Below are 13,171 nucleotides of genomic sequence, written 5' to 3'. Positions count from 1 at the left end.
TCAACCAGAATGGATGATACATTTTGGGAATGGAGAGTAGCTGAGGTGTGACACTTATAATGATATCACATGACTTAAGAGGCCTCTTTGTGTTACTGAGGGGTGGTAACATTTCGGATAAAAATGTAAGGCAGTTGAGGTTCTGCCTATGTAGCCCTTACAGCCTGTCATGCTTGCTCTCTTCGAGTACTCGGACTTGACATCCGTACTTTACATGTAATGAATGATACTTTGCTTTGATAACCTTTAATAACATCTTCACATTAACAGAAATTACATACAGCGCGCTTTACAAAAGACAGTCATTATCTGGTGCTTCTGATGAGCTTTACGGAGAAACGGAAAACCTCATGCTGCCAGAAAGTAAGGAAGGGCCCAATGAAAATGATGATGCAAATCAAAAGGGCACAGGAGCCAACCTGAAAGAGCTCCCAAAGGCCAAAGCTGGGACAATTCAAGCAGCAAGTAACGGTTCTATTGGATTATAACCCAAAGATATCATAAAAGCTATGTCTTTAAGTCTATAGGGGTATAAATAAATAGCTAAGTAAATAAGTCAGGGAGAGGGGACAAGTCTTCCTTACAGAAGAATTCCAATTATATATAATTGGATGTAGAATGTATAAATATATATATATATATTATATATAAATAAATATAATTGGATGTAGAATTGTATAAATGTAGAAGAAATGAAGGAAAGGGAAAATTGCCATCAGAACACCATAGCAATAATTGAGGCAGGCACGACCCACCTCAAATTTTCCAATTAGTGGGCATGTAAGTGAAGGAGAAACCCTGGCAGACCGTGGTCTAAGCAAGCAGTGAGGGCTTTCCGCTGACAGTTTTGAGGCAGGCTTTTCCCTTCTTCCTTTGCATTATGCATGCTGGCTTCAAGGTAACATCTCCAGATCACATCAAAAGCCATGGAAATAACATCTTGCTCCATTGCAGTTGATTTGGCTTGACAACCACTCTTGGAATGGCCCACTCACTTCTTTTATCTTTTTCAGTGATCCCTTTCCAACAAATCCAAGAGAACTGGTTTTACCAGCTCTATGGAGATGAAAACTAATCAAATCAAAGAAGCAGGTCGTTTATAAGACAGCTGAACTTTGATTATCTTTACAAGATTTGTAGGAAAGGCTTGCTTTACAAAGGAAAACACAAAAGAAGTCACTAAACAGTGAAATGTGCTCTCCCACAAGGCTATAAAACTGGAGTAGGGTGTTCACATTTAAAAATCCAAAGGCTGCCTGAGTACTTGACTTCCCAGTTGATCAGTCACAGGAACTTGCATCTAAAACACTGAAAAAGAGCCCCAGGGTGTAGACTAACTTGCCTCAAACATTTTCCCATCCTTTTTCACAGTACTGCTTTATCTAAGAAAATAGTAAACTGGGAGAATAGTCCTAGGAGAGTAATGAGAAATACAGTTTGTACTGTTTTCTACCCACTCTACCCCCCCCATTACAAAGGGGTCATGTGTAAAGAAGGATATTATTACAAAAAATGAAGTGATACTCCAAAAGAAGTTCCAAAAACAGCAGACATTAATTTAAGATCATATGTGTGAAATATGCATTTAATAAATATGAACAACTTTAAATAGAATAATTGGCATTTACCATAGGAATAAACCATCCCAACAGACCAGTTTTTAAAAATGGGAGTTGATTGATGATTGAGGGCTTTTGATCTTAACAAAAATGAAGATTTCAAAGTACGAACTGCTAGGGGTGCCTGAATGCCTTACATCTGTCCAACTCTCGGTTTCAGCTCAGGTCATGATCTCAAGGTTGTAAGATCAAGCCCCAGATGGGGCTCTGTGCTCAGCACACCATCTGATGGAGACTCTCTCCCTCTCCCTCTCCCTCACCTTCTGTCCCTCATCCCACTCTCTCTCACACACACACACACACACAGTGCACTCTCTCACACGCTCTCCCTCATAAATAAATAAATAAATAAATAAATAAATAAATAAATAAATAAAATCTTTTTTAAAAAGAAAATAAAAGTAGGGGTTGCCTTACAAAAGTGATTTCTTTTTTCCCTGAGCTTCAGGAGAAGCCCAGAGGCTCCACCACAGACTTGGCTTCCACTGAAGCTGGGTCTTCAGGACGCACAAATGTTTGCCAGTATTCCAGACAGAAGGAGGAACACGTGAGAATGCTCAGATTCTGGGGAACGGATGATGTTGCAAGGGAGCTTGTGTGGAAGGGGCAGGAGTGCAGCCACACATCCAATTTGAAGTGGTCTCTATGCCAGGCCCCGAAGCAATGGATAGGAGCACGGTAGAATGATTTTAGGAAGGTAACTGGGTAGGCCACAGAAGTGGGACCAGAGGATGGAGAGTCTGCAAGTGGGAGGCCTTGGACACGCCTGAGACATTAAAGGCAAGAAATACAATGGCACTGACCCTGACAAAGTGAAGGTTAGCATCCTAGAGCAGGTTTGAACTACATTGGTCAGATCTGGTGAGGCAGTGGATTTAGGGAGAGGGTAGGGAGCACAGATGGAAGATTTGAAAGAAATATTCTGTTAGCCATTTTGGGAGCTGAGTAGCTGGAGACATCGACCAAGTGGAGAAGGAAGTCATTGCAGGCAGGGAGGAGATAATGAGTTCAAATTTGAATCTTATGAAGAGTGAATGCAAAAGGGAATAAAGTATATCCTTGCTATGATATGGATGATCCCTGAAAACGTGATGCTAAGTGAAAGAAGCCAGCTATAAAAGGACACGTATCATACCATTCCATTCACCTGAAACACCCAGAACAGTCAAATCTGAAGAGACAGAAAGTAGATGAGGTGCTAGAGGAGGGGGCCGGGGGAGTTGGAGAGTGACTGCTAATGGGTACAAGCTTGCATTTAGGGGTGACAGAAGTGTTTAAAAATGTGTTGTGGTGATAGTTGCACAACTCTATGAATATACTTAAAAACCATTGTATTATATACTTTAAAATGGGTGGATTGTATGGCATGTGAATTATATCTCAACAAGGGCGGTTATATATTTAAGAAAGAGTGATAATCGGTACAGAGTTTCAGTTTGGCAAGATGGAAAAGTTCTGGAGCTGAATGGAACAGTGTGAAAATGAGTTAAGTGAACTTAAAAATGATTATAATGGTAAATTTTATGTTATATATTTTTTACCACCATGAAAAAAGAGAGTGACTCCATTCATAACTAGGCCCCTAGTATGGGGCCTAGTAAGGATGTTTTCCCTGTGTTTTGCCTACTCCCATAACAGCCCCTACACTGCTTCCCAAACAGGACCTCAGTATTGCAATAACCGCTCCCCCATCGCCGTCAATGTCATTCCTTCAGGGTTCAGAGAAACCACGGCCAGTGGCCTGGGCTGAGGGTAATGAGCCACAGCCACCCACCAGGTTGTGAAGCCCCCAGTGCACATAGCCAACCCCAGATAGGTCCTCAAGCCCCAGAGGCCACAGGACTTAGTCTCTAAACCAAGTGCTCGCTTAATAAGATAAAGCACAACTCTTTTCCAGCACAACTTCTTATTAAATAAAGCCAGTCAAATCAAGTTCCTCTTCTCAAAAATAATTACAGGCCAGCCAGAGGCAAAAGTGGGAAGTGAGTGAAGTTCCTCTTTGTTTGGCTTTGATTCCCCTGTGGAAATTGTCTTTCCTGGACCACAAGAAACCAGTTTTTAAAGTGTGGTCCCCAGACTGGCAGTGGCAGCTGCAGCAGCACATGGGAACTCGTTAGGGTCACGCATTGTGGACCCCACCCCAGACCTTCGGAATCAGGAGCTCTGGGGGTGGGCCCCAGTGATCTGCAATGGGACCAGCCCTCCAGGGGATTCTGATGCAGCTCCAGGGTGAGAACCTCAGCTCCCTGGAGCCCAGATGACCAGTTTTGCTCATCCAATGAACTGGTTGGTGCTTCATAATGAAAAAGGGCTCAGGGGAGTTACCAGTGACCACACCCCTGAGCTGGTAAAAACGATTTGGTGTTTATCATTACAAAAGTCATATGTGCTCATTATTAAAACATTTTTAAAAAATAAAACAAAGATACACTGCAGAAGGTGAAAATCTATCATTTTGCAGTTGTCAATTACTGCAGAGATAGTTGACGATCACAGTTAACTTCTGTTGGAATATTCCTTCAGAGATTTTCCAAATGTGTAATGACACTAAGATACATGACAATTTCCACATACTATAATTGTATTTTTTTTGAGCTGGTAACTCCTTTTTTATGCTCTAAAGATGGAAATTGAGAACCTTGGGGAGGCAGGACTTTTTTCTTGGAGGATTCCCCAAATTGCCTTTTTTTTCCCCCCATAAATTCGACTGTAAAATATTAAACCTGTCTGGAACAAAACTTTTTGAGAATGTGTTTCATAACCTTGGGGGGGGGGGATTAGAATTCCTGATAAAAATGCTTAAGGACTTCTCTGATACTCTTTAAAGAGATTAAGCTCTTTTCAGGGAAACTAGCTACCTCCCCACCCACCCACCTTCTCAGCTGGCCTTAGGTCAGAGGTCTAACGACATTCTTTAGCCTGACATTATTTTTCCTTGTGTCCAGTCTAACAATGATCATCTAACCAATCACGTCCCAGAAAATGTCCTGGCCAAGAGGGAATCTTGAAACTTTGGCATGTGTTCATAATAACATTTTCTGAAAAGTTTTATATATATATATATCAGTCTCTCCTAACTGTAAACACCACAGAAGTAACCTATCAGATAGAGACTAGATCTTTTCTCAGTGCCCAAATAAAGGAGTAAAAAGGTTCAACCTTACATAAAAATCCAGTGTGTTACCTATCTTTTGAAAATGTCTCTGGGCAACGAGCACGATGTTAAGATAATAATCCCTACCATTTATGGAGGAGCAGCGAGCTGTGACACTCTTCTCTCTTCTTTTAAATTCTCAAGACAACCATGTAAAATGTTACTATCCCCATTTTACAAGTGAGGAGACTCGAGTTCAGAGAGGCTAAATGTCATGCCCTATGTCCCTTAGCAGGAGGGAGAGAAGCAGGCCTGGCAATGTGAAGTCGGCTATGTCTGATTCCATTAGAAACTATGGAGTTGTCTGAAATTGAACAAAGCAACTCAATTTGTTTCATGGTTTAGACTTGCTATTCAATGGCCTTAACATAAAATTTAAATGGATCCTTGTGGAGTGTTTTGTTTGCAATAAAATTTATATACATATAAACTCACGACATAACACTGAGTGATAAAACACAGAGTACGGGGCGCCTGGGTGGTGCAGTCATTAAGCGTCTGCCTTTGGCTCAGGGCATGATTCCAGCGTTCTGAGATCAAGCCCCACATCAGGCTTCTCCACTGGGAGTCTGCTTCTTCCTCTCCCACTCCCCTGCTGTGTTCCCCCTCTCGCTGGCTGTCTCTCTCTGTCAAATAAAATAAATAAATAAATAAATAATAAATAAATAACACAGAGTATATAATTACCCAGACCCTAGACTTAAAATTGTCTTCTAACTTAGAAAATACATTAACAACTTTGGAGGCAAATACTCCAAAAGTTTAAAAGGTCATCTTGGTGTCATGTGGCTGTAGTTGATCCTTTTTCCTTCTATTTTCTGAGCCAAGAGAGGAGGGGGTGCAGCCATTGGCCTGGGTCTGAACAATTTAGACTTTACCTGGGATCAGCAGTTGTGCAGTCTTGGGAAGTTTCTGAACCTCTCTGTGCCTCAGGTTCCTTATCTGTAAAATGGGTTAGCATGAGACTATAAGGGGCTAATGCTTATAAAGTGCTTAGGATTGTGTCTGGGAATGTTCCACACTTTCTTTAATGAGCATAATTTTAGTAATGGAAAAGGTTGCTTTTAAAGGTTGTTAGGGGTGCCTGGATGGCTCAGTAGGTTAAGTGTCCGACTCTCGACTTCGGCTCAGATCATGATCTCAGGGTCATGAGATCAAGCCCCACGTTGGGCCCTGAGCTCAGCTCGCAGTCTGCTTGGGATTCTCTCTCTCCCTCTGTCCCTTCCCCCTACCCACTTGTGTTCTCTAAATAAATATGTAAATAAATAGATCTTTAAAAAATAATAAAGGTTGTAATACCTTTATTATTTCACATTTTCCTTATTTGAATATCTTAGAATACATAATAACTATAATTGAACAAATGTTTTTAACTTAAAATTTAAAAATTATTACTGCAAGACTTAAAAGTGAGCATCTAATTTGACAATTTGTAGCAAAGTCTTAAGAAATACACACTTCTGGTTAATTCTGGCACATTGGCTACTTGTGTTACCATCTTTCCCTCTCAAATCCCAGTAAAATGATGATAAAGGAATAAAGAGGGAATCTACCCATAAGGACAAGGAGAACAGGAAAGGAAACATCACAGGACTAGGCACTTCAAGGCACTGTTGGGGTTCAAACAGTAGCCCCAGAGGGGTAACAGGCTTAGCAAGAAACCATCACATAGGGGTCTGCTGCAGACCTCAGGAAGGAAACTCTCTGGCTGAGCAAAATCCAGGTGAAGCTCAGAGCTGTAATCAGAGGGACAGTGTCGCTGTCTGTATGCTGAGTGGCTGGGCCCTGGGTCCCCTGCTTACCCTGCTGCACCGGACGTTAAACCCAAGAGGATTCAGTTCACGGAACCCTAATGACCAAGCCTGGCCATCCTCCCTCTCTGCCCCCCTGCCACTGACAGGGGATGGGAGGCTCCTTCTGCAGAAAAACCAAGGGGACCTAGAGGAAAGACCCCTAGATTTGGATGTGGGAGAAACTGGAAGGAAACACTAGTTCCCTGAAGGGTGTGGAAACCAAACACCTGGGCAGTTGAGATTTGCAGAGGCTTCCCATTAGGCTTTTGGGAACGCTTTGCCACTGTCAACTGGGGTGAGTGTGGGACCTTCTCAGAGATTCTTGAGAATTGCTGCAGCTTCTATGCCAGCTTTGGAAGCTTTGGGCCTAGACATTCCATGTCAGCTACTCTGACCTTTTGGGTGGTGTCCCTAACCTGTACCCTCACCACTGTCTCTAGCTCTCCCAACCACTATATGAGCCCCTAAATCTACATTCAAATTTTTATACCTGAAACATGCAGAGTGGTCTATTTTCCAGCCCAGACCCAGATCGGTACAGCCGAGGCTGGAGGCCGTCCTTTCCCATTCTTGCTCTTCCTCCAGCTTGCTCTGGGTGCTGGAAGAATGGATGACTTCTTGTCAGGTTCTTCCAGTGGACAGCACTGGCAGAGATGGGTGGCAGGAGAGAGAAGTCAGGGTACATATTTCCTTCACTCCCTCCCTACTGTGTCACCAACAGGCTGTGTCCTAAGGACACAGCTCCAGTCAGCTACCCTTTTCCATATGGAGACCCTCACTGAGTTGCAAATGACTCCTTCCTTTTGTCCTTTAGGTCTTTGGTAGTAAAAGCTCCCCATTATTGCTACCCATGGCATACTGACCTATTCTTTCCTGTTTCCCCTAAAGCCTGCCTACATCTTCATAAATAATTGTTTATTAAGCCCTTTTCGATGGCACAGTTTAAGTGCAGCATGTGTTTCCTCCCAGACCCAAGCCGACACACTGCTCTGTCACTCTTCATCAGAGCCGCTGCCAGGCTCACAGGATGGCCAAAAGGCTTTTAAGGGCCACAGTGTTCAGTATCAATAAAAGATCACCAGACATCTGAGGAACGTTTCTATTGTGAAGACAAGAGACAAACAAGGAACTAAGGAAAGAAAAGTATATAGAGAACAAACGGAGACTCCAACATTGACAACCACACTGGTAAAAGACTCTCATAGCAGTAAGAAAACATACCGCATCCACGAAACAAGGACAGGACACAAATAAAGAGAGAAAGAAAGGGGGAGAGAGAGGAAGAAAGGGAGAAGGAGGAAAAGGAGGCAACGTTTTTACAATCAAAAGATGAGAAAGATTTTGGAAATTTGAAATATGAGAGCTGAAATTTTAAAAACCGAATAAACCAGTTGTCATATAAAGTCAAGACAATCTCCCAGAAAGTAGAATAAAAGTGAGATGGAAAACAGAAAGGATAGGAACTATAGAAGATCATTCCAGAAGGTCCAATATCCAACTTATAGGCAGCCCAGAAAAAGGAAACAAAGAAATGGAAGGACTGGAATTACCAAATTAATGATATAAAAAATGGCCCTAAATTGAAGGACAATGGTCTTCACATGGAAAGGGCTCACCAAGAGTCCAGGACAATGAATGAAAAAAGACTCACACCAAGGCAGATTATCATGAACTCCAGAACACCAGTGATAAATCCCAAAAGCTTCCAGAGAGAACAAGCAAGCTCTGTAGCAACAGGATTGGGAATCAGAATAGTATCAGGCTTCTCAGTAAGGTCTCTAGAAGTCGGAAGACAATGGAGCAATACCTTCAAAATTCTGGGAGTAAATGATCTTCAACCTAAAAATCTATACTCAACCAAATCTTCAATCAAATATGAAGGTGGAAGAGTGACATTTTCAGACACATAAGTACTCCAGTGCATACTTCTCACGTACCATCTTCAGAAACATCAGGAGGATGAGCTTCAGAGAAAGAAAGGAGCACACTAAGAATGTAGAAGACATGAGACCCAGGAAATGCAGGATGCCATGCGAGAGAGCAGAGAGAGAAAAAACAATCCCTGGATGACTCCATAGAAAGGCCAGAGGGCAATCGGTTCAGCTCAACCAGTATGGAGAGCTCTAGGAGGGAGGTCTGACTCAACCAAGTGTGTGGAACATGTTATCAGTGAGCATGGGCAGATTTGATGGAAGATGTGGTAGGCACAATAATGTCCCCCCCAAATATGTCCACGTCCCAATCCTCAGAACGTGTGAATATATTAGGTTACATGGAAAAGAGGAATTAAGTTTGCAGATGGAATTAAGGTTGCCGATCAGCCAACCTTGGGATGGGGAGATTATCCTGGATTATCCGGATGAGTATGACCATAATGTATGGGGAGACTTTGGGGTTGGAAGTTGGGGTAGTAATGTAGGAGAGCTAAATCCTCATCGACTTTAAGAAGAACTCAATAACTCAATAATTAACAGTGGCTAAAATCAGTAAGTCGAGAAATAGCAGAATAGTCATATTTAGACATAGGGAGGTAAAGCCAGAAGAAAGAGGTATAAGACTCTGAGAAACAAACTGAGGGCTTCAGAGGGGAGGGGGGTGGGCGAATGGGATAGGCTGGTGATGGGTAGTAAGGAGGGCACGTATTGCATGGTGCACTGGGTGTTATACGCAACTAATGAATCATGGAACTTTACATCAAAAACCAGGGATGTACTGTATGGTGACTAACATAATATAATAAAAAAACATTAAAAAAATAAAAATAAAATGGTTTTACTATTAAAAAAAAAAAAAGAGTTGAAAGTGGCTCCCCCTGGGGAGTGGAACTGAAGACACAAAGGAGTGAGACAGGGGGCCTCTGCATAGAAAGACAAGCCTTATTTAGGCCAATTGGCAAAGTTGTGTGTGGGTCAGTTTCCTGTCGCTGCTGTGACAAATTACCACAAATTTAGTGGCTTAAGACAATACAATTTGTTCTCTTACAGTTCTGGAAGTCACAGGTCCGAAATGGGTCTCACTGGGCTGAAATCAAGGTGCTGGCAGGGCTGTGTTCCCTCCAGGGACTCTAGGGGAGAGTCCGTTCCCTTGACTTTGCCAGCTTCCAGAGGCTAGAGGCCACCTGCATTCCAGGGCTCCCATCAGCACTCAAGCCACTCTGGTCTCTGCTTCCATCCTCACATCTTCTGTGACTCACTTGTCTCCCTGTTTCCCTAATAAGGACCCTTGGGATTATATTGGGCCCACCTGGAAAATCCAAAATAATCTCCCTCTCTTGAGATCATTAACTTAATTACATCTGCAAAATTCTTTTTGCCAAGTAAAGTAAGGTCACATGGTCACAGGTTCCAGGGATTAGGATGTGGACATCTCTGATGGAATGGCATTATTCTGCTGACCCCAGTTATCTGTATTACTTTAACAGAAACATTTTTCAAAACATGAACTCTTGGACTCAACAATTCTACTTCTAGGAATTAATGCTAATGGAATAATTATTCATGTGTACAAAAATCTATATTCATAGACATTGTTTATAAAATATGCTGAAAAATTATGAACTACATGTTCGTGATAAAAGAGTTTAAAGTATAGATATAAAAAGACTACTATGTAGCAATTAACCATTATGCTACAGAGTTGAGGCTGAATAGAAAAAGATGTTCACTGTATATTAAGTGACAAAAGCAAAATACAAAATGGTAAGTTTACTACTATTTAATTTTTGTAAAAAATGTGTGTCTATCAGAGGTAGGAAAATGTGAGCACTTTTGTGTATGTATGTATGTACATACATATGTGTATGAGTTTAGAGAGAGAGAGAGAGAGAAAAAGGGAGACAGTAGAAAAATGTGTGTGTATATAGGTGTGCATGTGTGTGCACAGGCACATGTGTGTGTGCAGAGTGGTTATCTATGTGCCAAAATCCAAAAAATACTGAGACCAAACTGTTAACTGTGGTTATTACTGAATGGTGGGAGTACAAATAATTTTTTTCTTTATGCTTTCCCATAATTTCTAGGATTTTCCTCCATCAAGCACGCATTACTCTTAAACGAGAAAAAAGTTATTAGCATTTTGCATAAATAAATAATTTCTAAAAATGAGCATCTGAGGCCCTAGAGACTGACTACAGCAACGGCTGTCAGCAAAGATTACACATGTAGCAATTAGCACAGCTGAGAAAAGAGAGGATGTCAACTACCCTTATTAATTAACTCTCTAAACCATGGTTTAGCTGTACATGCTCCAGAAGTACATTGAAGCCATGACTATGAATCTCATATCTTGTTCTCTTTAGAATCCTGTTTTGTGCTAAGTTCTGGGAGGCCAGAACATCGTGGTGGATGCTGAATCTCAATTGGTTTCCAGGCAGCATTCAAAAACAGACAGCTTGATTCCCTTCCTTGCCCATTAGGTGGGGCAAGAAAGCTTCAGAAGAGTCCCTACCAACTAAAACATCAACAGGGAAAACCAAATTGCAGAAAAAAACAGGACTCAGAAGTCGTCTTGCTCAGTTTGGACGGGATGTACGCTAACATTTTTCCAGAATGAAAACTTATTCTCAGAGAATTTTCTAGAGAATATCAAGTTGAGACTCTAAAATTCACCTCCAACAAGATTTCAGTACATGACAACCATACCTGTAACCAAGACTCTTTTCCAACAGTTTAAAATTAAAATATCTCTGGTTGAAATGCAAATTAAGACAACACTGTTAAAGAACAAAAATTCGACTGAGTAAATCTGAAGATCTAATTGGCTTTATTGATTCATGAATCGGGTAGCATCCCACCTAGCAAGTAGAGGGGAGTTCTGAGGAGTTGTACAAAACGGAAGGCTTTTATAGGAAGGAGGATGGGGCAAGAAGTTATTGGCAGAAGAAAAGAAAGGATTGTCTCAGGCAAGGTCACCTTCCCTTAGGGGAAAGGTCTGGGGGTGGGGGTGTCTTATCATGCAGATGATCTCATCTGCCCCTATGACAAGTTACCTCATTGGTGCTGATCATAAAAGTCCTGACTTGATCTGGAGGAGATTGAATCTGCCATTAGGTTAGGTATTAAGCCCTGGTTTGGTGACGTGGCCTGGCATCAGTGACTCCATCCTGGGCCTATGGTTTTCTTTCTGACGACACTGAAATACCATTTTTCATGGATCAGAATGGCAAAGATTAAAAAACATGTCAATACACTCCACTGGTCAGGCTGTGAAGAAAGTCTCCTGCATTGCTGGAAGAAACGGGAACTTGTGTAACTCCTATGGAGAAGAGCTGGCAATACCTAAGATTATTCCATTTACCGTTTGCCCTTCAACCCAGCAATCTGATTTGTTAGAATTTACCCTAAAGATTCACTTCCAACAAGATGAAAAGAAATATGCACAAGGTTATTGATCACAGCATTATTTAAATTACACAATATCAGAACCCACTTAAATGTCCAAATATAAGAGCATGGTTGAATAAAGGCACAGCGACGAGTGGAGTATCAGCACCCGTAGAGAAGCATGGGTACAATCTCACAATCTGATACAGAATGATTTCCAGTAAAAAGAGCAAAGTGCAAAAGAGGATACAAAGAATGTGACCTTCTGTGTAAGGAAATGGGAGAAATAAGGAAACATACATATGTCTGCTCATCTTTACCAAAAGAAACACAGGCGGGGCGCCTGGGTGGCACAGCGGTTAAGCGTCTGCCTTCGGCTCAGGGCGTGATCCCGGCGTTATGGGATCGAGCCCCACATCAGGCTCCTCGGCTATGAGCCTGCTTCTTCCTCTCCCACTCCCCCTGCTTGTGTTCCCTCTCTCGCTGGCTGTCTCTCTCTCTGTCAAATAAATAAATAAAATCTTAAAAAAAAAAAAAAAAACACAGGAAGGAGAAGCCGGAAGTTTGTCACCTACAAGGAGGTGAAGGGAACAGCACTGAAGGAATACAGGAGGTAGTAACACTTCTCTAAAGCATATCTTTTTGTAGAGTGTTGATTTGTGGAACGATGTTAATGTTCTATGTGTTCAAAAAATTAAGTCAAATCAACAAGGCTGGGGAAGGCGGAGGAAGTTAAACTGAAAGCAAATTGGAAAAAAAGAGCTCAGCTGTATTTCAAAAGAACAACATAACCACATTGTGGAGGGCTGGAGGGTAGTGAGGACTAATCCAAGTAATTTATGAACATAGTATTTATCTACATACCTTCTGTCTTTAGGGGTGTGGAGGTGTTGAACTGCAAACAGAGCCTGACTATTTTTAGTATGTTTGCTTCCTGTTGTGGTATGACTGAAGCAATTGTGAAACTATTTTAGGTATTTTGTGGAATTAAGCAAATGATGAAATGATGTGATATTGTTGGGAGCCAGGGTCCTCACTGTGGAAGAAGGGACACACAAATACGAAATAGGGAAAGCAACGAAGAATCCTATAGGGATGGATGGGAGATATCAGTGTGACCTCATCACTTCTCACATGTGTATGTATATATAATATGCATACACGTGTGTGCGTGCGTGTGTGTGTTTCCTAGCTATGGCTGCCAAAAAGGCTTAGAAGCAAAGACACCACTAGCAACGGGCACTAGTGCCCAAATTTTGGTCTTTAATATTGTTCCCCACTAAG

The 13,171-nt window shown here is 41.7% G+C and overlaps 1 long non-coding RNA gene across 2 annotated transcripts; it reads right to left on the bottom strand.

Annotated features, from left to right (window-relative positions):
• Positions 1-5,170: 5,170 nt before the first annotated feature.
• LOC121103445 lies at positions 5,171-12,291 on the bottom strand. 2 transcript variants are annotated; one of them, XR_005835661.1, is made up of 4 exons: positions 11,554-12,291; positions 7,057-7,210; positions 5,652-5,715; positions 5,171-5,399 (listed from the first exon to the last, which is right to left on the bottom strand). It is a non-coding gene; the product is annotated as an uncharacterized LOC121103445 (long non-coding RNA). The 2 variants fall into 2 exon arrangements; XR_005835659.1 differs by lacking the exon at positions 11,554-12,291 and having other exon boundaries at positions 7,057-9,201.
• Between the last annotated feature and the right edge of the window lie 880 nt (positions 12,292-13,171).

Source organism: Ursus maritimus, assembly GCF_017311325.1.
Source record: "Ursus maritimus isolate PB19 chromosome X unlocalized genomic scaffold, ASM1731132v1 scaffold_X1, whole genome shotgun sequence".
Lineage (NCBI taxonomy): Eukaryota > Metazoa > Chordata > Mammalia > Carnivora > Ursidae > Ursus > Ursus maritimus.
The sequence above is the reverse complement of the archived record's forward strand: the minus strand, read 5'-3'. Positions and strand labels throughout refer to the sequence as shown.